This window comes from Triturus cristatus, chromosome 7 (assembly GCF_964204655.1).
Source record: "Triturus cristatus chromosome 7, aTriCri1.1, whole genome shotgun sequence".
NCBI lineage: Eukaryota > Metazoa > Chordata > Amphibia > Caudata > Salamandridae > Triturus > Triturus cristatus.
The window spans coordinates 701,556,027-701,579,751 of record NC_140590.1 but is presented as its reverse complement, the minus strand read 5'-3'; positions in this window follow the sequence as shown (position 1 = coordinate 701,579,751).

Below are 23,725 nucleotides of genomic sequence, written 5' to 3'. Positions count from 1 at the left end.
AGAGCCAGTCAAACCAGCCCTGGTCAATGTGTTTTCTAACTTCCTCCGTCAAGTCATGTAGCTTGTCAATGTGAGCGCGAATGGATTGTGTATGATCAGACAAGTTAAAACAACAAAGACCCTCAAAATCAGAACAATCGTGTCCATGTTTAAGCAAAAGATAATCAATGGCCGCTCGATTTTGCAAGATGGCCCTGCGTTCACCCTGGGCGTCTAACAGCATGTCAGACAGGACTGTAGAAGTATGATTAATGGATTTTACCATCCAGCAGGCCATTTTCTCAATAGATTTAGCATTATAAACCGCCAAAGCAGGAACACCAATAATTGAAATAGCCAGGCTAAGGTATTCAGACTTGGAATATAAATGCAAAGACGAGTCACAATCCTCCTGTAACATCACTGTATCTCGAATCACACGAGAATTGGCATTCGGATGTGACGAGAACATCAGAAAACTGAGTCTCGTAATGGCACAAGGGCCTCCAGAAATATTTGCAGGGACATATGGCCAGGAAGTATTACCACATGAGAAAAGCCATCCGGCAGGTAGTAACATCGTGCGATAATGACTAGGGGTAACTACCAAACTCTTGCAAGTCATATTGTTCTGGACCGAAGCACATGTTTTCGGTGTCCTTTGAAAGCACAAAGTTCGCTCATGAAGGGTAAAGGAAGTAGCACCTTTCAATTTTAGACGCAGACATTCAGAAATTGCACTAGGATTACACGTAAGGAAAAAACACATATCTCCTTGTGTGATATTATAGGTAACTATTTGGGACTGGACGGGGGGTATCTGGTCTGGTAGTTCAGTACATAAGGGGCAATACGCATGGGTGGCAAAATCGCCCAGAAGAACATTGGGGCGAGCCTTTGAAATGTTAAAAATATGAGTCAAAGTTTCCAGCGAAGCAGGGACAGCAACCAGGCAGGTCGCCAAGATGTCGTGTACAGATCTCATCGGCGTCAGACAAAAGTGAGGGGCATCAGTCACCCTTTTCGCCAGTAAGGTCCAAAAGTTCGATGACGAATCCCACGCAGCGAGGGAACGCGACACTCGGGTGCGTAGCTCATCCCGGGTTGACGGGATCCCTCCTCTCTCGTCGAACCAACCCGAAAATAGTCCGACGACGACACATCCTGCAGCAATAGTCCAAAGAATGATCTGAAAGAGAATCAAATACAGGCATTATTCATTCTCGTAAGTAACATTTGTCAGCCGGGACTGCTTCCCAGCTATCTTTCCCTGGTCTCATAACTAAAATGGTGTTGTCATGACCGGTGGCGATGACCTCTGCTTGTTCAGGGGGATTCTTAGGCGACTGCACCCAAACCTTGGCCCCAGGGTTATCTGTGGAGCCAAAACCTTTCTGGCCTCGTACAGTTAGCAAAGTTGGGGCAGTGCCTTTTACCATCCCACCACTGAAGACAGGCATTATGAGTAATTGAGCCACTCGGTCAGTTCGATGGATCAGCAAGTCAGCCTCACTGCTATTCAGCAGGAGCACCTTAATCTCTCCCTGATAATCACTGTCAATGACCCCTCCAAGCACCTGAATGCCTTTTACAGCCAGCCCCGATCTAGGGGCGATTAATCCAAAATTCCCGGGTGGTATATGAACACCAACACCGGTCGCGATGATGACCCGATCTTTACCTTTTATAACGGTGTCATCCATGGCATGCAAGTCTAAACCTGCCGACCCTGGGGTCGCTCTACATGGAGCCAAAGCTCCGGGAGTAATTTCCCAGTACATCACAGTCTCTCTGATTTCATTTGGCTGAGCATTAACATTCGGAGGAAACAAATGCATAAGTGGAGATTCAGCATTTAGAAAAGGACGATTATTCAAAATTAATAGCGCTTGGGGCAAAAAGTCTCGCCAATTCTTATATTTGTCATCTGTCAATTTACGCAGCTGCTCCTTCAGCAGACCATTCAATCTCTCCACAAGACCCGAGGCCTGCGGATAGTATGGGATATGAAATACCCAGTCAATATTGTTTTCCACACAGAATTCCTGTACCAATCTTCCACGAAAATGGGATGCATTATCAGATTGAATTTGGAATGGCACACCATAATACATCATAATCAATTCCAATGTTTTAATGGTATTCAATTGGGTAGCTTGCTTACAGGGAAGGGCTACCAACAGGCCACTGTATGTATCAACAATAGTGCAAACATATTGACAATTCCTACTCATGGGAAGTGGACCGATGTAATCAATCTGCCAAATTTGAGCGGGCAGTTTCCCGCGATGTAAATGACCTTTAACAATTTGGGGCACTTTGCGCTGTCTGATATGCTGACAAATGGGACAATGTAAAATAACATTCTTGATCAAATCTAGGGGAATATAAATTCCTCGATCAGCAGCCCACCTGCTAGTGGCTTTCTCTCCAAAATGTCCTGCCTTCTGGTGGGCCCATTTCGCCAATCCCGCAATATCAGAATCTTGCCTGTCCACCACTGCCTCAGCAATTTTAGATTTCTCATCTGCAATGTTATGAAAAAATTTGTCAAGAGAATCTATCGGGGTGTGAGCATCCACATGGAAGATTGTAACAGTACTCTGTGGGAGCATCTCCCAAATCTCCTGCCATAATTCTTTTCCCCACAATTGTTTTGAATGCAATTCCCAATTATGGGAATGCCAAGTCGGTAACCAAACTGCCAGTCCATTGGCAGTAGACCAAGAATCGGTGAAAATATGACATGTGCCAGGTAACTCTTGTTTCAGAACTTGATAAACAGCATAAAGTTCAGCAAATTGACTGCTCTTACCTTCACCAGTTGTGCTCAGCAGTTTTTGTGTGATCGGATTATAGGACACCGCTTTCCAGTGCTGTTTCGTCCCTATGAACCTTGCTGAACCATCCGTAAACCAGACATGGTTTCTGTCCTCTGCGGACAAATCATCAAAAGGTCTACCCCACTTGACAGGAGACTCCTGTACTAAAGGTACGGAACATTCACTCTCAGTCTCAGTCGATGGCGCTCGCGCCACCTGCTCATGTAAAGATGCAACTCCTTTCTGTCCCACACGTGCCCTGTCTTGTATATACCATTTCCATTTAATCACACTCGCCTCTTGAGCATGTCCAATTCGGTGAGTTTTCGGCGAACTCATAACCCACTGCATGATAGGAATTTCAGGTCGCAAAACTATATCATGTCCCAAAGTCAGTTGCTCGGTATCCACCAGAGCCCAATAACCTGCAAGTAACTGTTTCTCAAAAGGTGTATAACGCTCACCAGCATCAGGTAACTTTTTGGTCCAGAAACCCAACGGCACTCTACTCCTGCCTTGCTTCTGCCACAAACTCCAATTCGCATAAAGGCCCTGTACAGACACATTCAAATCCACCGCACCATCACGTACGGGCCATAAATCCAAAGCATGTTGAATTGCCTCTTTTGCTAGGTTGAACGCATCTTGCTGTGGTTTATCCCATTCAAATGCATTCTTTTTACGAGTGACACGGTACAAGGGGGCCAATATTTGACTCAAAAGAGGAATATGCTGACGCCAAAAACCAAATAAACCAATGAAGCTTTGGGCTTCTTTCCTATTCCTCGGAACTGCAAAATCAAGAATTTTCTGTTTAACCTGAGGGATCACTTCACGTGCCCTTCATGCCAATTAATACCCAAAAATTTTACAGCCTGGGACGGGCCTTGTAATTTATCCGGATTGATTTCCCAACCTTTCTCACGCAGGCACTCAATGACTCTGTCCAATTGGGTCTGAACTTCCTCTTGTGTTTCGCCTTGGATCAAAACATCATCAATATAATGACACATCTGAATTTGTGGATGAACCGGTACCTCAGCCAAATGCTCTGCCACCAGCCGGTGACATATCGTAGGACTATGCACATAGCCCTGAGGAAGACTTCTAAACGTCATCTGACGCCCATTCCACGTAAAACTGAACTGTTCCTGACACTCAGGGGCAATCGGAATCGAAAAGAAAGCATTAGCAATATCAATGGACGCATACCATGTACCTGGATGTTTTTGGATTCTTTCAATTAGAGTAATGACATCCGGTACTGCAACGGTCAAAGAGGGTGTGTGTTTGTTCAATTCTCGATAATCAACAGTCATACGCCAAGAATTATCACTCTTACGTACAGGCCAAACAGGATTATTCCAAGCAGAAGTAACTGGGGCTATAACACCTGCATCCACCAACTCCTGGATAGTGGTACTAATCTCCTCATGACCACCTGGAATACGATACTGCTTCTGACAAACCACTTTTGTCGCCTGAGGAACTGTTATGGGGGGCATTCGTAAACGACCAACCCGTATAGGCCTAGACGATATATAATGCGTAGTTCCAAATTGGTAACATCCATCATCTAAATGCAAAGTCATTCCTTTTAAAATATCAATTCCAATTATGAATTCCAAGAGTGGCACCACTAGTACAGAGTATTCTTTTCTAGGGATTCTACCTATTCTCATTTCAAGTAAAGTTTGAACGGCAGGAGTTTCCTTTCCACCTAATCCGGTAATTGTAAAAGGCTGACCTGTAAACTTCTTAGATTTTCCATGAATAAGAGTGGCCTCCGCTCCTGTATCTACCAATGCTCGGGCCCTTTGGATATTACGATGTCTCCAATAAATTTCAATATCTACATAGGGTCTATTATCTCTGTGAGCCCATCTGTGTACTGGAGCTTGACCTATTTCCTAGTCATGCTTACTGCATTCTGTGTACCAGGATAAATCAGGATAAAGACTCTCACGTTTCTTAGGTATCGGTACCTCCTGTTCATATCCATTCCCAGTACGAAATGGATTCGTGTCTTCTGCATTGCACTGCTGGTTTCGATCGGCCAAACTATGACGATCCTCTCTCCTCCTCAACTCAGGGGATTGATCCCTATCATCTCTACGTCTGCTGTAAACATAATCATTTTTTCCCCTCTCTCTTTCCTCTTCTCTCTCTCTGTCTCTCTCACGACGGGGGGAAATATCACGTACATAACGTCGATCATCACGACGAACAGAGCGCCCACGGCGGTCGTCATCACCGCTACCGTCAGAACCACCACGATCACACTCAGTCATCCGAACACGCCGGGCACCCTCCTTCCGATCCAAGCCACGTTTGCGAAACAACTCCCACAAACGAGCAGTAGTCTCACCGTCAATGTCCTCCCTCCGCACACCATCGGCCAGAAGACCAGAAAAGATATCACGTCTAGTAAGTTTATTGTCACCAGGAGTACGAGTGTCAGGCCGGGACTGACGTTCAGGTTTAAACCACTCACCCAACTCACCGAGTTGGCGTACCGATTCCAGTACCGTAGATAACACGTTACCAGTCTGATTAATCAATAAAGTCATCATGACCTGCTTATAAGCAACAGGGGAAGAACGAATAATACGATTCCGCACAGAAGATGTCAACGAACCATCAAGCAACCTGTCAGCAGTACCCAGAAAAATTGCCGTTTTCATCACCTCCTCTTTGAGACGTTGTGCAGCGTCGCGCAAAGTATACCACGGTTTGTCATTCACAGGCCAATCAGACTCAGTAGGATACTTTATATTACAACCCTCAGTCGCCAATTGAAGTAAAGAAATTTGACCACCACCATTATAGTTACGAAAATGATCCTGTACAGTAGAATCCGAACTCAAGGAACAAAACTTCAAACAATCGCCATTATCTAACATAATGCCAGCAGCGCCCAGTTCATAAAGGCGCACCATCCATGTGAGCAAGGTCTCACCAGCCCGCTGCCGAAATCGCTGCAAAATATCACTAATTTCTTGTTGAGTAAAGTCCTCTAAAGAGTCTAAAGAAACACCCTGCGGAGCAGCGGGAGACTGCTGCAACTTCCGACGAAAAACTGGATGCACTGAGACCGCGGGACGAGCATCACAAGGAGCTCGACCAGTACACGTAGAGGAACAATCAGTGGCTCGAAGGACGAGCGCAATCACGGGGTGCACCATCAGAGGCGCAAGAAGCAGATTTACAAGCACGGCCGGAGCGAGAGGACTCGCGCTTGACAGATTCCTCACCCGAGGAACAAGAATCACTCGAATTCCAGATATTACCATCCCATTCATCAGGATTCTAATCCAGTCCGGCTTTCGCCACGACCAGACGCACCTTTCGCGTCGAAACCCGACCGCGCCGATTCTTGTATTTATAACGAGCAATTCGCACAGCCGCCCTCTCGGCAATAGTTTGGTAAGTCTCAAGTTTGTCAGCAAGCAACTTATTTTGACACCGCAACAAAGTATGAGAATTCTGAATCTCAACAAAGTGCGCTTCCACATCCTTAACAGATATCTGTAGCTTCAACAACCTCTCATGCAGAATCCTGTACGCAGACAGAACAATCCAACCTCTGCGCCCCAAAATGGGAATCTCCTCACCCTTCGAGATGGGTGCCTTCTGTAAACAAGTAATCACATTAGCCGGCTCCGCCAGCTCCAAAGAAGAATTCCAATTCTCACTCAAACCAGTAGAATCAGCCCACTCACGGGCTAAGGCTTCATAAGGCGTTGAATCCCATCCGGGAATATCAACGGGCAACTTAAAAGTAGATTTTGACTTTCTAGAAAACATCGTGAAAAAGAAAGAAGAAAAGAAAGAAAAAGAAAAGAAAGAAGAAGAAAAACTATACACACAAGTATACCACAAATAATATACAAACAAAACCACGCACACGCCGAAAGCAAACACGAGACAACACGACGCACACAGGTTTCGAAAACGGTTCGTGACGCCAAATGTTCTGCTTGGGTTTTCGGATCAGAACCCGCTCATCAGAGCCTCTCTAACCCAGCCAGAACGTTACCCTCTCCCTAGGGCCTATTCACAACAAGTAACCACCGATATATACCACCTAAGGACAGGGAATTCCTACTATATATATATATATATAATACAAGTGGCGGCCTCGCGATCCCAGACGGACCCAGGACTTCCTACCCAGACGGCAGCCTCAGCCTCGCGGTCCCAGACGGACCCAGGACTTCCTACCCAGACGGCAGTCTCAGCCTCGCGGTCCCAGACGGACCCAGGACTTCCTACCCAGACGGCAGCCTCAGCCTCGCGGTCCCAGACGGACCCAGGACTTCCTACCCAGACGGCAGCCTCAGCCTCGCGGTCCCAGACGGGCCCAGGACTTCCTACCCAGACGGCAGCCTCAGCCTCGCGGTCCCAGACGGACCCAGGACTTCCTACCCAGACGGCAGCCTCAGCCTCGCGGTCCCAGACGGACCCAGGACTTCCTACCCAGACGGCAGCCTCAGCCTCGCGGTCCCAGACGGACCCAGGACTTCCTACCCAGACGGCAGCCTCAGCCTCGCGGTCCCAGACGGGCCCAGGACTTCCTACCCAGACGGCAGCCTCAGCCTCGCGGTCCCAGACGGACCCAGGACTTCCTACCCAGACGGCAGCCTCAGCCTCGCGGTCCCAGACGGACCCAGGACTTCCTACCCAGACGGCAGCCTCAGCCTCGCGGTCCCAGACGGACCCAGGACTTCCTACCCAGACGGCAGCCTCAGCCTCGCGGTCCCAGACGGACCCAGGACTTCCTACCCAGACGGCAGCCTTAGCCTCGCGGTCCCAGACGGACCCAGGACTTCCTACCCAGACGGCAGCCTCAGTACAAGTTCATCCTATGATTACCATAACATACAACAAGGGAATCAGTTTTACTATTTATCAGATCACACAAGAACTGCCAGTTTGAGCACAACCTGTTCTCTGGTTCGAGGGGCTCCTCTCTCCCTTATTCAGTTACCACTTACCTGATCAGGGTTAACATCCGTTCATGTCAAGTCACAGCTGACTAGAAGAATAGGCTACCCTCTTATACAAGAACACGCAGCACATGTTGATTCACTACAAACTGGATACTTTATTATTCATTATATACGCAATCACATAACATTACTGTGTAACACATAACCTGCAAAGAAAAGTGAAAGATTAGGTTGTACACTCTAATAAGAAAGGGGTTGACATCACCTTAGTCGTGTGTAGCCTGCACTCAATGGTCATCTAGGTTCCCTTCTCGTCTGTGCCTCGGCTCGCCTGGAGGTCACACCTCCGTAGTCACGGATCTGTTCCCTTCTCCCTTCTCCGAGTCACTGGGACCTCTTCCTCATCGGCTACTCTCTCCTCTCTGGCAATTCTGCTAGAAGAGTATCTGTCTCTCGGTTTTTCTCCGCCTTCAAGTTTGTCATCTGTCTTCCCTGGAATAAGTAGTAGCTTTACTGCTAACGGCTAGATGCCGCCTACGGACTGAAGTAAGTGCATTTCCTCATGGAAAATTCCGGCCCGTAACCTGCCGCCCACCAAATTCTTGTACCTCCCCGTACCAAGGACACTTTCCCAGCCGGCCGGCCTGATGTAGTGTCTTCGGCATGAAGAAAAATACAATCCTTCGATAAGGGCTGGTCTGAACCGGTTCTCTCCAAGCGAATAACACCTCATAACTAAAACATCCCCCTTAACCTAGAAGCATCTCAAGGTGCCGGAGCAGAAAGAAAGATGGAGTCTCTCCCGTTTGAGGCCTACCAGGCCTGAATTCAGCACGGCTCCATGAAATACCCTCACTACAGGGCAGGTTATCCCTAATACTAACGAATCTATCCCCTAGGATATGTGTGCAAGCCCTAATCTATGGGGAAGAACACAGGATCATGTCGAAGTGCCTAGTAAATAGGCTTCATTCACTACTCTAACCCTTAGGCTTGAATGGTAAGAGACTGAAGTCACCCTAATCACCCGTCAACACAATAGGGCCGGGAAAATCGAGCAGTACACATGACTTAAAACAAAAGCAGTTAAGAAGCAAGCACACATATGCTTATGTTTTAGAGAAACTAGATTTCAATTTTCCATCTCCGGATCAGAGACATCTAAAAGTGATTTCCTCTCTGGGTCCACAGAATAACACTAAACTGCCACTGGTCCTCCAATGGCTCTTTTATGTGAGCTAACAGGGACTTGGATATTAGAGAACGTGAGGAAAATCCTTCTGAGCACTTGAAATAAGAAAATGCCAAAAATCATGCTAACAACATATAACCTTAACTTTAGGTTTGCTATTCATTAAATTTATGACAAAAAGGTTCACACCAAAAATGACTCAAATACGATACATTTGCTCAGGTAAACTATTTATCTAAACCTCAATTTGAATGGTGGGGAACATAAATCACATTATGATCAGATTTATTAGACACCATTTAGTACAATTACTCACACAATGTCATACAGATTCAACAGGATAAACTTGTGCTGGTTACCTAGGACAGAGATGAGAGAGAGAGAACATTGGGAAAAATCAAGTTTCAGCTTTTAGGTTATACAAACCAAATATGCAGAGTCAAAGCGCTATGAGTCACAGGAATGTGTCCATAAACTCTTCAGCCAAAGAGTTGTACCTGAACACTTTACGGACCGGCAAAGTACAGGTTTGAGTCAGTTCGGACAGTTCAGTTCAAATAGGTTTGGCATAAGAAAAGAAATAAGACTTCAGTCCGACAGCATGCCAGGCTGAAGTTTGGAAATGACATCCAGCCCCCGACTCCTCCTCCAAGGGGGCAATAATACCGCCAAAAGTTCTCAGTTTATGCCCACAAAGTATCCTTTCCATCATACGATATGGTTTCCATTGGTTGTCCACAGTGGGTTTCTCATCGTGTGATCAATACCTCACTAAGAAATCCGGAAGCAGTAAGTAATCCTTTTTCAAAATCATCAAATTCATAACTTTATATTTCCATCTTTTCCTCTGAAATAAGAAAATTCACTTTGTTCACTGTCTGTACATTCCCAGACACTCTCTTTGGGTTTGCAATTGTATTGATACATTTCTGTCAAAAGTGTTGCTGATTCAAAGGATAATATATTGTTTGTAACCCTAAGAAAGAAAAATCATGAAAAATAGCGTTCAAAATGATCACTTTAGCTAGATTCTGCTTTTCATACGAGGAAAAGAAAGCATTTGACAGTTACAAGAAATCTTACTGAATCACTATCATTTTATAATTAATTTAAAACACTGATTAATATGAATAATTCATTTTCCTAGTTAATTCACTCATTAATCTTCTCTTAAAGGTTATTTCTCGATATTACGTACTACTAAAAAAATACTTCACATGTTTTTATTTTCAAAACAGATTAATATATATGCTACTTTGATATGCCGTTTGTACCACACAATACTAAATAAAACTGTGAATCTTAATATGGTCAAGCATCTTTAAACCCTGCATTTTTATAATTTTCAAGTGTTTGATTACATAAGCATTAACCCTGGGTGTAGTGGGAATAGCGGGGCTGCGCAGAGGTCCACGGAGTTGCGAACAAACTCCGTGGAACTCCGCTCCGCTCCCCTACATGCCTCCACCCCCTATTTACAAGTAAGTCAACATTAATTAAAAGTAAATTCAAAACCAACCCTGTGCGCGCCTGCAAGAAATGCGCATGCGCAGAAGCACGTGCATGGGCTGTTTTCTCAAGGATTATCGATACGGTGAGGAAGAGGAGGACGGCTGCCCGGGGACTCCACAGTACAGAGGTAAATGGTTTTAAATGTACTCTTAATTAATGTTGAATAACTTGTTAATGGGGGGGTCGAAGCGGGGGCTGGCCAACTCCGCTCCGCTGTGGAGTGTGCGGAGATTGTGCGGAACGCAGAGAAGGCAAATCTCCGCACACTCCGCGGGCAGAGTGGAGGTCTCCGCCCAGGGTTAATAGTCATTAGTTTCATTTATCACTTTTAGAAGTCTTCAGCAGCACATTTCTAGGTTAACTATGTCTGGATTCTTAATCACATGATTACATTCCATAAGCAAATAACTTTTTCTCTCTCTTCATTTACATCTTTCACTTTTTCATGTTTCAAAACATTTCTGCATGCTTTTATGATGCAGTAGAAAATCTCATGTTTTTTATCTTTTACCATTTTAGAGGTTTTTATCAAAATTATTGTCGTAAATCTCATTTGAAGGTGAGAATTGTTAGAGGAAACTTTTACACTCCATCACAGTGATCGATGCAAGGTGCACACAAGATGACAGACTGCGACTGAGCAGTGAGCCTAGATGAGAAAGACAAGCCTACAGTGTCTGGCAGGCTAAAGGCAACCTTCTCCTGTGACTTTAGGGAGGGGACAGGCCTACTGCTGAGGAGTGCCGCTGCTCAATGCCACAGCACGGCTAGCATGACCCACTTGGAGGGGAAAAGATGCTGCAGCGCGAGATGCGGCTTTGATGCTCTATTGATGCCAAAGGGGGTGCTAAGCCCTGGTAACTGTAAGCGGGCATGCCTAAGAGGTAGGGGCGACTGGCCCTGTAGGGCCATTGCTTGGGCCCTCTGCCTGTGCTCTGGTCCTGAATGAAGTGCACTGTGAGCCCTGTGTCTCACATTGGGTACCCTGTCATCACTGTACCTCACTGAGTGTTGGTAGGAGACCGGATAACTGCGAGGGCCAATGTCCTTGTCTACGAAGGGGGCCCACACCTTTCTTTGATTCACTTGGTTGGGTGCCGGATACTCGATGTGGCCACTGTTTGGCCTGGCAGAGGGAGGTAGTGTTTGAGGGTCAGGGTGCACCCTACATCTATTTCTGAGACTGCTGAGTGAGCAGTTGCAGGGGATGTGCCTTCTCCTGAGGGCCTGATTCATCGCCACCCCGCTATTCAAGACTGCACTGCTGGGTGCTGGGGACCCCCTTTTTCCCCTCCCTTCGATTGTTGCCTTTTTGTGGGCCTGGAGCTGGCCCTGGTGATATCTATCCTCTGCCTGCCGACATGATGGCTGCTGTGAGTGGATTGTGCTCATACCACCTAGCCTCTGTGCTATCCCTCCTCGATTAACCTAACTAATCAGTGGATTTTTGGCTGTCCTAGCTGTTTGTGCTGCCCCACCGGGGTAAGCGGGCCACAGGGGGATGACTTGCATTCCCCCTGATGTGTTCGCAAACCTCCAGTTGGAGATGGGGTGGGATAGTCCTCCCCCGCCGGCATTGGCACAGATGAAGATACACCAAACCTGCTTCTGGCGCTGAGAGGGCTACCGAAGGCCCTCCTCCTGTGTGTTCGCCCTCGATGCAGGCAGACCTTGCTGTCATCCATAAGGCGATCCAGTATTCCAGAGAAGTGATTGAAACTAAAGTGGTTGAGGTCCGAATCTTCTGGTCTTCCTCCCTATACCTGTTTTTCTCTGTAATTTTTTCGGTTTTGTTTTGACTACCTTGTTGTTGACACATTGCTATGATATGTGAATACTTGCTGTCGGGCACTAGAAACCTTACTATAGGAGCAGCTAGGAGCTTTCAAGTACATCTAGTCTTTGGTTGTTTTGTTTGTTTTTTTAAGCTTGACCACCCACTTTTCTGACACGTTCCTTACACACTAAACAGACATGCCCAGGTACACTGTCTTGCGCATCCAGCTTGTGATTGAGTCCCACCACTGCCCCCCGGCGTCTCCCCATGGAGGCTGATGTCCTGCCGGTCTTTTCCCCCCTCTTAATACAAGTGAAAGTCTTATCTTGGAACGTTAATGGCCTGCTAGATCACATTAAGCGAGCATCCGTTCTCAGATATGTGAAGAGATTCCACCCGGAAGTGATTATGCTTCAGAAAGCCCACCTATTGGGCATGCACTTTCCCTTTCTAGGTTGCTTCGGCTAAAATAGGGTGTTCCATGCTGGGTTTTCCTGGGGCTCCTGACGAGTGTCTACCTTACTACACAAGGGGTTCCCGTTGGTGGCTGCTGCCTCCCATGTAGATCCCCAGGGACGATATGGTAGGATTGAGGGTTGACTAGAGGGCGGACACTACAATTTCTTATCGGTATATGTTCCCCAGCAGAAACTACAGTTCACATTGCAGACACTATGGCTCTTCTGATGATCATTCCTCACAGTGTCACGCTGATAGGGGGTGACTTTTGTGCTGTGCTGGCCCCTATACATGACACCTCTGACCTTCCCCAACCAGGGCATCACACACTCTCCCGGCAGCTTAACCCCTGGGCAGACGTGCATGCTGAACATGGCACTCTGGCGTCACGAATACATGCACACATCGGCGACACACAACACCCTGTCACGCACTGAGCAGGTCTAGTTGCTGGCAATGAATATCCTCAAACTCGCGAAGATTGGGATCCTTCCCCGGGGCATATCGGATCATGCCCCCCTCCTACTTAGAATAGAGCCCCCTGCTGTGACCCGGCAACCCAAGTGGCACATTACACCTGGTATCTCACTGACCAAGACTGCTCCGATTTTGTAGAAACAGATATCCTCTCATACTTTGAGGTGAATGAGGGCATGGTGGCCTCGGCCGGAACCCTCCGGGCCGCATGCAATCAACCTTTGTTTTCCTATAAAAGAGCAAGAAGTCTAAAAGATAATCTGGTGTCAACACGTCCACAGCAGCATATCAAGCCAACCAACACAGTACTTAATGCCAGAGGTCGTCCTAACGTGACCGGCCATTTGCGGAAATTGTAGCGTATGCCACCTCACCAAAACCACAAAGACCCTAAATCTGGAACCCCAGAAAATTTGTCAGATTAAAAAACACACAAATTGTAACTCCATGAATGCCATCTATTTGATCACCTGCCCGTGTGGCTTGCGATACATTAGTGTTGGTAAATCACGCACACCAATTTACACAGTTAAATCTGAAGTTCTCGATTAATAACTTCGGTGGGCGTGCAGGGAGGTAGCGTCCTCTAAACAAAGGCGTCATGAAATCAGTAAGGTAGCATATGCGTACTCACGAGATGTCCCTCCATGCGCACTGCCAATGGTATAAATGTTCAAAAGTTTGTAAAAATAACCAATAACGTTTTGGTGAATTCAAAAAAGATTTATTTGAATAGTTCTTTATGTAATATCATACTTTACTTTCATCTTGACAGAAATTATATTCAAGCACAGACTCCCACTATAACCTAGTGAGGACATGCTGATGCTGTAAACTTTTTAATGCCTAAAGGAATGATTGGGAGTTTTACTTTTACTAGTATTCATGAGATATGGAGGTTCCTGTGAAGTGAATCCGTTAAAGGGTAATTCATAGTTCTTAAATACATCATTCGAATGAAAACCCCTATTCAAATAAATCTTTTTTGAATTCACCAAAATTTTATTGGTTATTTTTACAAACTTTTGGACATTTATGCCATTGGCAGTGCGCATGGAGGGACATCTCCCGAGTAGGGAAATGCTACCTTACTGCTCGCGATACATTGGCATGATGCCAAAAAATCAAACCAGAGCAATATCAGCTGTAAACGCAACACCATACGGATGACCGACCACTTCTTTGAAGTGGGGCACACTACCAATGACATGAGTTGGCATACACAAGTGCCGCAAATCTTTAAATGAAGAGACGCGTTTCGCGTCTTTGGCGCTGCTCCTGGCCAAACGGTGCACAGCAATGCACTGGAGGGCACCTGGGGGACCTCCGCTAGCAGCCTGGCGAGAGGCGGTCAACAAATGGGGTGCCACAGAAAAGGAGGTGCCTCGCTCTGAAGAACTTAAGGGTATCCGCAAGCACCCCATATCATTGTCCTGGGTTATCTTATTACACTCCTTCAAACAGGAAGTAGCGGAAGAGCCTTCGTCCCTGAGTGCCCACTCCCCCACTGCACAAGCGCACACCGCGGTTATCCACTGCAGTTCCTCCACAGAATAGACACCTAATGGGCCGTGGGTAGTGGACCGGGAAGTAAGGTCCCTGCATGCGCTGCCTCCAATCTGGCACCTTTGCCCCATCCCCCCTGTCAGCGCTGCGCAATAAGAAGCTCAGTCAAGGTGTATTAACTCTCTGGCCTCTATTATGCAATGTCACTATTGACAAAGTGTACCCCAGTTCTCCCCCCAGTTTGAAGAGTTTAGTTTGTTTTCTCAGCATACCAACATGTCACCTACAGGGCTAGCATTGAGAGCTCACGCCCAGTCTTCAGTACAGGCCACAGACCTCCTCTCATGGACACATGCTGCATACCCGGATGCCTCCTCGCATAAGCGATATTACTCACTGCAATAATGGGTGGGTTATACACAGTGAAATTGCTACGAATAACACCATGTTGTAAAATTAGCATGATGTCCTCATTTCGAGATGACTGATGTGTATTTTACAATGAAATGCTAATAAAAACGATTTTACAAAAAAAACAATGACATGAGTTGGGTGGTGATAGAACAGCTGGAGTCAAACACCGCCAACCTTCACAGCCGCCTTCTAGAGAAGGAACAATGGTGGATCTACCGTTTGTCTACACATACAAATGGACTGAACAACAATATTCCATGGAACTCCCTGTGTAAATACCCATAATAGAATCCAACCACACACACCTACTTCGTGAACACAACCAATACTGCACTATAATGGCCTTAAAACAATAGGAAACACCCCTAAGGCACCAGCTGCCATTTTGATCTGGCATTTTTCCACTACAATTTTTCCCTTACAAACTGTAAATGGAAAATTGGCCAAAACTATTCCTATTGCGATATCACTTTTGGCACGCCAGCTATGATGCACACTTCTACACCGAATTTCCCCAAAACACCTTTGTATTAAAAACCGTTTTCTAACCAATACTGGTTATAATCTGTACAATCCGCACAACTATCTCCATAACACCATCAGGAAAATCTAGCGAATATAAGTTTTTGCAGTTAATTCTCTCATGATGCCAAACAATGTATTCTGTTATTTTTTAATTACCCAATCCGCAGAATCATCTCCATAAAAACATTATGTGAGGCAAAACCTGTCAGTGATATCATGATCTCCACGTGATTTGTAGGAAATTCACTCCAGATGATAAATAGTGTATTCTGCAATGAATAAATTTAATACGGGGGAAAAAAAACATGTGCGCCACTAGTACACTTTGGTTGCCATTTCTTAGATAACACAATATTAGTCCACCATGGCCTGGCCACTCAATTTAAGCACAAATGATTACACTACGACACGTGGCTTGACATGCTAAAATAGCACCAACAATACACAACATGCATTCTTGCACCGAACCGCCATGCATGAGTTTGCATACACTATGGGGCAGATTTATGTTTCCTGGCGCATCCCTGCAAATCAGCAGGGATGCGCCAGGAAAGATGCGTCACGCAAGTTTACCCTTGCGCCACCACAGATGCGCCGCATTTACAATGCAGCGCATCATGGCGCAAGGATAAACAGATGCGTGACGCATCTGATGTCGTAAGGGCGGCGCATTGCTGGAGTCGTGTCGCAAGCACGATGCAACTCCAGAAATGTTTAGGGGCTATCCATACCTAACATGCTGCGTCATGCCTTACGCCTGCTTCAAGCAGGCGCAGGGTTTTGACGCAGCAGCGTCGGAAAAGTGACTCAGTGAAATCTTGTAGATTTCAATGCGTCACTTTTCCGAGGCTTTTTCCGACGGAACGCCCACCCTGCATACATTAAACCTGACGCAGGTTTAGTGTAGCGCAGGGCTTTACAACGTGACGCATCTCCCTAGATGCGTCACGTTGTAAATAAGGCGCAACATGGCGCATGGTTTACGCCGCCGCTGCGTCACAGAAGTGACGCAACGGCGGCGTAAATGTTTCGCAAGGGGCTTATAAATCTGCCCCTATGTGTATGTTGCATGTCTCTTGTATGATTATTGGTACATATGAATGAAAGACTAATGGAGTGCTAATGATAAGACAAACACACCATGAGCAAAAGGATGATGAACCAAAATGGAGCAGTTTTAACCATCTTTATATATGTTGTTTGTGTCCCTTATGTTCTGTTTTTGCCTTTCAGGTTTAAAACCAGCCTGTGGGTCCGTAAGCACGGTTGCACCACTCCATGCCCAGCACACCTTAGTGTGTGTGCTGAGAAAAAAACACGTGGCTTAATTTTGCCACCGCATCATTTTCTCACATTGTATGGTCCAAAAGAAAGCCGCGTAATTGTTTCTTGAGGCTAAACCATGTTGACCTGATGGATAACGAAGTCCAATTGCCAGTCTTCCCTTTATCCCCCTGTTTTCTTTTACACATGTCCTGGGCCACTGGGAATAAAAAAGAATTGTCAGCAAGGAGTCCCAAAGGCATTTTTAGCTTCACCACTTTTTTGAACAACACTCACACAAAAACAAAACCCGCTCCACTGTAATTCAGGAGTCGAAGCACAGCTGAGTTGCATCCGGCTGCCCAGCTGGGAACCCAATGATGAAGCATGCCACCAACTAGTAGGTGGGTCAGAGTTCTTCTTAGAAATGTGGCTTCTGGCCCTCCAATATTTATAGTTGTTTAAGGATTCACTGGTGGGTCCGTCCAGGTTGTTTTTGAGTATACCGTGAAGCCTCCTGACTCTGGGTCAATGAATCCAAATCCTTATTGGTACCTATTGGTGGAAACAAGAGTTGCTGTTCCTGGCAAGCCTCTATCCAGATCCACCGTTTGTCATTTGAATATTTAGGCATCTATGTTTCCTTCTCCCAGATTTGGCCTGGAGCCTTAACTTGACCCCACTGGTTGTTGGGATGAACAGAGATTTGCAGAGGTGGGATCATCTGCCGTTGAATGCCCTGGGGTGAGTGGCCATTTTTAAAATGATGATCCTGCTGCTCTTTCTATATATTTTTTCAAATTCCCCCCATCCAATCCCTTGGGAATGGTTCCAGGCGATGGCTTTGAGGGTTCCTGCCTCTCTATGAGTGGGTGGCTGCCCACGTGTGGCCTTTGTTAATGGCAGGTACTCCCCATTTGATGGAGGAATTAATATGGCAGAACTTTATTGCACTTACTTAGCTGTGCAGCTGATTACGATTAATGACTGGTTCAACAGGGGTGGGATGACCCAACTAATAGGGTGGAACTGACCTTACTGGGTCTAGTTGGGCTACTGATCCTCCAGACACTCCCTGATTGTACGCGAGTAGCTCTGCTGTGCTTGAAGGCAGCAGTCCAATTTATCGTCTGGACCAACAAACTCACCTGGCTGACCCTACTGTGGCAGAGAACATGTTCATGGTTCAGGGTTTTGTGGGTTAGGACAGGATAGGCATTACCTATCTTGGGGATGTGTGGTGCAGTGATAGAGTACAGATGTTCCAGGAAATACATGAGCAATACTAGCTCTCCCACATACAGTTCCGCCAATACCTGCAATTGCATCATGCCTTGTTAACTAATATTTCCGCTGTACAGAAGTTCCAGAATTCAACCCCCTTTGAGGCCAAAATCTTGACTTGGAGGCTGGGCAAAGGAGCCATCTCCCTGGTTTATCGATCTTTGAATATTAATGGGCCTGACCACTTCCCTGGATTGCGCGAGTGGTGTAAAACCTGGGTGGGCGAGCTTGAAGATTACGACTGCCGTGAGGCCATATTAGCCCCAGAGAAAAGCTATCCCTGCATGCCTCCGAATCGTCCAACTTAACTATTTGCACATCACGCACATGACTCTCCAGCAGCTCCATTGAGCTGGCAAGGTCTCCCAAGCCTGATGCACCCGTTGCTCCTTAGCAGAGGCGGGCTTCTGCCACATAGTCTGTGCACATCTGGTCTCTTTCTGGGAGTTCTCCACTATTCTTGGCAGCCAGATTAACCTCACACCCAGCGTTACTCAGTTGGGTATTTTGCATGAGATGGGCGGCGAAGGATGGAGCGTACTTTTATCTGCGAAGCAACACTGGTGGCCGAACGTGATATTGCTCACAAGTTGAGATCCACGGAGCCCCGATCGGTGGCAAAGCAGAGGAGGGGGTAGACTCGTGTGCCCAGCAGGAACGGCCTATTTATGAAAGGAGGGGTTTCCCTCGCAAACATGAGAAGACCCGAGGCAGGTGGTGGGAATATTATGGACTCAGTGTGGAAATGTAATGATTTAATTTGTGCACTGTACCCACTGTGTTGAAGTGTGGACGATGGTCATGCTGTATATTGTTGTTGTTGTTAAAATCAATAAAATTGTTTATGCCAAAAAATCAAACAGCAGTCACTGGTGTTAAAATAGAGACGCGGTGAATTTAATTATGTATATATGAACTCCTGCCCTGTGCTTCCAGTACTGCCCTTCTGACGAATATTCTGCCTAAGCTCATTACTGCCATTTTTTTTAAGTTTAGAAAGCTTTATTAAATAACATAGACCAAATAAAACATCAGTACAAAAGAAAGACCATGGCAGTGTAATAGAACAGAGGAAAAAAAAAAAAAACTAATTCGTACAATCTGAAAAAAAAAATGCCATAAAAGATAAAGAATGTACATATGTAAAAAGCATTTTAAGTAGTGGGTAGGGAGGGTAAAGAAGAGAGGAGGAAAAAAGGTGGGGGAGGGGGAAAAAATGTAACCATTATACAGAATAAACATCATATAAGTATAGAAGTTAATAAATGAATAAACATATTAAGAGAAGCTGTATCTATAACATGAACCAAAAAAAGAGAAATAAAAACAGCTATTTAAGGAACAGTTTGGGAAAGAAAATTGGTTAATGGCAACCATAACAAATCCTTTTTGATCAAAAGGGGTACAGTGGTGGCAAAAGCACGATCCATTCGGTGGTGATGACATAATAGATTCCACCATGCATTATATGAGATCTTGGAGGCATCTTTCCAATTGGTCGTAATTATCTGTAGAGTAATGGCTATATACAAGTCAATAAATTTACGAACATTAGCAGAAACATTCCATATAGGAGCCATACCACCTAAAAAGATATGAACAATCTCAAAAGTGTGGTCAGTAGCTAAGATATCGTTCAGTTTAGACCAAACACGGGACCAGAGGGATTTAACCAACGGGCAGTGAAAAAACATATGCAAAAAGTCACTATTCTCAGAGGGGCAAGACCAACATTTTTTAGAGTCAATCAATTTAAAGCTATATAAATCAGAAGGGGTAAAAAAAAGTTTATTATAAAAAAAATACAGAGTCTGTGTGGTACTGGCAGAACGTGAAGCAGTGTGCAACTTTAACCATAGAGAGTTCCAAACTTGAAGAGGAAACTCTTGGGCTAGGTCCAGTTCCCAGGAAAGTTCAAGCTTGGACTTAATTCTTGCTGTATGAGAACAAGAAAGTAACTTGTAAATAGCAGCAGCTTTAAGGGGAATAGAGAAGTCCGGGAGGGGGAAAATGGTTGAGTCAGCAGTGGAAAGTGAAGCGCCCTGAGAAATAAAGAGATCTAAAGAGTTCTTGAGCAAGGGATACTGAGAGGAATGAACATTAGAGAGATGAAAAGAATCACGAATATCGGAAAAGTCGCGCAGGGAGTTATTACTAAGTAAGGAATCGAAAGTAATGATGCCTTTATCTATCCATTCTTTCCAAAAAAGTGCTCTGTGATTAATCTTAATGGACTTGTTGTACCAAATTGGGATTGAGGAATGGAATTCCAACTGCGATAAGGAAGAGCGAAAGACAGAGAGGGCGAGTGCCTTAGAGTGTCTAAAGATAGGAGTAAGAAAACGTTGTGGAGGATGAGATAACTAGGCCTGGGCAAAAATTTCGTTCCGTTCGCGGAAATTGCGATAATTTGACATTTTTGCGTTCCGCGGAGAGCGCGAAAATGTCAAAAATTCCGGTTTCCGCAGCTTGGCGATAATTTGTTTCTTGCTCGCGCTGTAAAATAATACATTCTCGCGCGCGCGCGATCGCCTTACCTGAATCCCTGCGTTCGCCGACAAGTTTTCTTGATCCGGTCGCGTTCTCCATGAGATGTTGTATTGTTTTTAGCCATTTGCGCTGTCTCGCGACAGTTCGCGCCCGCAGTGACGTCATGCGTCGCGCGATCACGTCTTTCTTCTCGCGATCATGCACCGCGAGAACAACTCAAAACAAGATGGCCGCGCCCGCAAGCAACCACATGGGTAAGTTGGCGACCCGCAACCATGCAGAAAATCTCGCGAACATGCCGGAAAAAAACTTCCGCATCTTCGCGATATTTCTGCTTGTTTGCGATAATTTTAAACATTTTCGCGATAATTTGCGAAGGTTAATTCCGCAAATTCCGCCCACCCCTAGAGATAACCGGGCAGCAGTAACGAATGAGAAAGGCGAGAGCTGGGCAAGTTCTATAGCGCTCCAGGCTGTTAGAGGGGGTTCAGACAAATCAGACAGAAAAGGCCAAATCTGTTTCAGAGTAAAAGCTGAGTGAAACCGAACAATGTTGGGGAAATTCACTCCACCCATATCTTTAGGTTGTTGAAGACGAGAGAGAGAAATCCTTGCCTTACGTTTGTTCCATAAAAAGGAGGTGAAAATACGGTTTATAGATTTAAAAAAATAGAGAGGAAGGGAGATTGGGAGCATTGAAAGGTAAAAATTGACTATAGGAAGGAGCATCATTTTAATAGTGGCGAGCCTCCCCCACCAGGATAAAAAAAGGGGGGACCAACGTTCTATAAGGGAGGAGAGTTTTTTAACAATATCCTTCTGGTTAAGCTTTATCGTGTCTCTAATGGTGCTGGCATACAGAATACCTAGACATTTAATATTACCTGAGTTCCATTCAAAACCCAAACCCTGAAACATATGAGGAAGGCAAAATTTATTAAGTGGCAAAACCTCAGATTTATCTATTTTAAGCTTGTACCCAGAAACTAAAGAGTACTCTTGTAACAGAGAAAAGAGTGCGGGCAAATAAGTGGACGGGTTGGAAATATAAAGCAAAATATCGTCGGCATAGGCCGTAAACTTGATGTCCATGTTTTGAAATTTGAAGCCAGCATACAATGGTGAACGGCAAATGTTTTCTAAAAAGGGCTCTAGCGCAAGGATGAAGAGAAGAGGAGAGAGAGGACAACCCTGTCTAGTACCTCTATGTAGAGAAAAATAAGAGGATTGCGACCCGTTAACCCAAATAGAGGTGGAGGGAGCAGAATATAGCAACTTAACATAACAAATAAAGGGAGGACTAAAGCCATGCCAGCGCAAAGCCCCGAACATAAAATCCCAACAAACTCTATCGAACGCTTTCTCAGCATCTAAGGTAATGGCAGCGATTGGGGAGTCCATCTTTGAGGCCAGATGAATGATGTTAAGGAATGTTCTCGAGTTGTCAGTGATGGATCTACCTGTAACAAACCCAGATTGATAGATATTGATAAGATCAGGGATAACCTTGTTAATACGAGAGGCCAAAACCTTAGCATAAATTTTACAGTCCGTATTAATCAAGGAGATGGGTCGATAGTTTTTGCAGAGGGAGGGATCTTTATCTTTTTTAGGGATTAAGCATAGCATAGCCTGAGTGAAAGAACCTTGAGACCTCCCTTGAGCCACAAAGGAAGTAATCAAAGAAAATAAATGAGGTAAAAGGATATCCTTAAAATGGAGAAAGAAACGAACCGTGAAACCATCTGGGCCCGGGGTTTTATCTTTGGGAAGAAGAGTAATAGCATTAAGTAGTTCCTTCTCTGAAGGAGGAACATCCAGTGAAGAGAGATCCACAGACCTGTCCGAGGGCCAGGGGAGGGACTGAAAGAAGGAGTCTATTTGGGAAGGCGACGGGACAGATTCGGGCGTATAAAGTGTAGAATAGTATTGAACAAAACAGTCGAGAATTTTGTCATCAGTATGCTGAGGAACACCATGTGAATCGGTTATAGTTATTATTTTAGATTTTTGTTTTTTAATTTTTAGATAGTTAGCGAGAGACTTACCAGCTTTATTGCGCCCGCCAATCATTTTGGAGTGAAAATTGAGGAGGGTAGTACTCGCAGAGTCCCAAGAATGCTTGTTAAACTGCATTTTTGCTTTGATGAGGGAAGAGAGTGATTCTGAGGAGTTAGTGGTAAAGTAAAGATGCTCTAGGTCTTTAATTTGTTTAAGAATTTGAGCCGACTTTGAAAGAGCCGCTTTCTTTTTTCGTGAGACAAAAGCTATAACAAAACCTCTGGCAGCAGCCTTGAAGGAGTCCCAAATAGAATGAAAGTGAGGAGTGGAGTGAAGATTATTAATAAAAAAATCCTTTGCAAAAAATGTAAATTGGTCGACAAACTGTGAGTCTAGGAGGAGCGAGTTATTGAAACGCCACCGCCTAGAGGTGGGAGTAGGTGAGGGAAAGTCCAGATCAGTAATAACCGGAGCATGGTCAGATATAAGAATTGAGCCTATTTCTGAATTAGTCATAAATTGGAATGAATGTTGTGTGAGAAAAATATAGTCTATACGGGAATGTGAGGAGTGTACTGGAGAAAAAAAGGAAAATTCTAAGGTGTCAGGATGGGAGAGTCTCCATGAGTCAATAAGACCTCTGGAGGAGATAGCATTAAAAAAGGACTTTTGCATTTTGTTGGGGACATATCTGGTGTGTGATTTGCGATCTAAAAATGGGTCCATTAGTTGGTTACAATCACCACCTACAATCAAATTATCACTTGCATGAGAGGATAGAAGTATAGAGAAATCTCTCCAAAAGGTCAAATCTACCCCGTTAGGGCCATACACACTACAAAAGGAGAATTTTGTATTATTAACAGTAACATCTAAGAATAGCCATCTACCACAAGTATCATGTAATTCATTGTGCAATTGAACAGATAATGACTTATGAAACAAAATAAGAACACCATTTTTACCATTTGCTGCTGGAGAACAAAATGCCTCTCCAACCCATTGTCTACGCAACGACGATAAATCTTGAGAATTAAGGTGGGTCTCTTGTAACAGCGCAACCTGACATTTC